The sequence below is a fragment of the Anopheles arabiensis genome (assembly GCF_016920715.1).
Source record: "Anopheles arabiensis isolate DONGOLA chromosome X unlocalized genomic scaffold, AaraD3 X_pericentromeric_contig0024, whole genome shotgun sequence".
Taxonomy (NCBI): Eukaryota; Metazoa; Arthropoda; class Insecta; order Diptera; family Culicidae; genus Anopheles; species Anopheles arabiensis.
The window spans coordinates 77,501-80,000 of record NW_024412102.1 but is presented as its reverse complement, the minus strand read 5'-3'; the positions used below and the strand labels follow the sequence as shown (position 1 = coordinate 80,000).

Here is a 2,500-nt window from a genome sequence, read left to right as displayed (position 1 = left end):
GGTTGGTCGATATGCCATATCCGCGAGGTTAATGGAAGAGCAGAAATGCTATAAGTGTTGGAAGGTAGGCCATACGAGCTACCATTGTAGGGAACCAGACAGAAGTAATCTGTGCTGGAAATGCGGTTTGAGTGGACACAAGAAGCAAGCTTGTACCAACTCTGTCAAGTGTTTGGATTGCGGTACGAGGTCACAGAACCTTCACGCAACGGGCAGTTATATGTGTCCCCGAAGGCGAACGATTAGACCATAATGGTTAGGTTGCTACAACATAACCAGAATCATAGTTATGCTGCATTTCAGTTAATGTGGCAAACGATTAGGGAAGAATCTGCGGATATAGTGTTGATTGCAGATCCGTATCTGGCAACAACCAACGTCAAAGTGTTACGCAATGACGATAACACAGCAGCGGTAGTGGTTAACGCGGACTTACCAGTTAAGGTAGTCAGTAAGGCTTTGAAGGGTTTAATGATAGTTGACATAGGTGATATGCGAGTGGTTAGCGTTTACGCGCCACCTAGATTTAGTATGGAAGAGTTCCAGAACATGTTGGATAACACGGTAATGGCCGTAACCGGTATCCACAAATTCGTTATCGGGGGGGACTTCAACGCTTGGTCAGTAAGTTGGAACAACCAACTTGGCGAGCGTGGAGAAACCAGAAACGAAGAGGTGAGTTGGTTTTATCAACCTTTGCGCAGATTGACGCAATTTTATTGAACGACGGCAGCACCCCAACTTATGTTGGACCAGGGCGCACGTCAGTAGTTGATCTTACTTTTGCGAGTCGAACCGTAGCAAGATCATTTAAGTGGGAGGTGTTATCTAGCTATATGAACTCTGATCATCGTGCAATACGAATAGATCTTGAGACGCAAAGCGTGCGTAATCTGTCCCGACCCATAACGGGATGGAGCATCAAGTATTTTAGCAAAGATATATTTGAAGTTATGATGCAAGCCGCTTTTGAGACCGAGGTCACAACAAGCGAAGACTTAATGCGTATACTTGTCACGGCGTGCAATGCGACGATGACTAAACGTAAGAGGTACACCTTTAACAAGAGTGCATTTTGGTGGACGTTAGAGATTGAGGCACTTCGCAAAGAGTGCAAACACCGCGATCGATTAGCGCAAAGAGCTTTTAATACTGATCTCTATTCTACTTTTAGGGACGAGTTCAAGGTGGCACGGAATGCCCTCAAGCGATTGATCAAGCATACCCGACAGAGGAAGTGGAAAGAGTTCCTGGGAACAGCGAACAACGCATCATTTGGTATAGTATATCATACGTTCAAGAAAGTGGCCGAGGGTTCGATTGGACCCCGAACCATGACATTGGACGAGTTTAGGGAAGTGGTGAGCGAGCTTTTTCCTACTCACCCAAACACGGTGTGGCCTGAATATCGTATCGATCAGCCACGAGAGTTTGAAAGGGTAACTAATGATGAGATTCTTGCGGTTGCCAGGAGACTACCCTAACAAGAAGGCGCCGGGACCAGATGGTATCCCGAATGAGGCGCTGAAAGTTGGTATGTTGACTGCAACCGATGCATTTTGCAGGGTTTACCAAGGCTGTTTAGAGAACGCGAAGTTCCCCGATGAGTGGAAAAGGCAGAGGTTGGTGTTAATACCGAAGCCGAACAAACCACCAGGGAACCGGGTTCAGTTCGCCCCATTTGTCTACTAGACGGGGCAGGTAAAGGTTTAGAACGCATCATAGTGCAACGGCTAAATGCACACATCGAGGAGGTCAACGGACTGTCTGACGACCAATTTGGTTTCAGAAGTCGTCGATCAACAGTTGATGCGATTCAACGGGTAGTGGACATTGTTTCGGTAGCTAGAAGTAGAAACAGATACAGTGGACGGTATTGTGCGGTTGTTACATTAGATGTTACTAATGCTTTTAACAGTGCTTCATGGTTGGCGATTGCAAATGCTTTACAGAGAATTAACACTCCTAAATATCTTTATGATATCATTGGTGATTATTTTAGGAATCGTGTGCTGATGTATGATACCACAGATGGACCGGCAGAGATTGCAGTCACATCGGGTGTACCTCAAGGCTCGGTACTTGGCCCAACGTTATGGAACCTCATGTACGACGGAGTCCTACGAGTTGCAATGGTGGAAGGTGCACGGATTATCGGCTATGCAGACGATATAGTACTGTTGGTGGAAGGTAATTGTGTTGATGATATTGAAATTCTCGTTTCCAGTCAGATTCGCATCATCGACCGATGGATGACCGACAACGGATTAAAGATAGCCCCGACCAAGACCGAGTTTATTATGGTCAGTTCCCATCAGAGGATACAGCATGGGGCTATCAGGGTAGGTGATCACGTAGTACATTCGTCGCGCAGCTTAAAGTATTTGGGGATGGTCTGTAGATGACCGCCTCGATTACACTTCACACATCAGGTATGCGGTGGAAGAGCGACGAAGCTATGGACCACCTTGGTAAGGATGATGCCTAATAAGGCAGGTCC

General features: G+C 46.4%; 1 pseudogene; it reads left to right on the top strand.

The window, feature by feature from the left end:
- The window catches only part of LOC120907867, a 9,157-nt pseudogene that overhangs the window by 4,144 nt on the left and 2,513 nt on the right, over nucleotides 1–2,500 (top strand).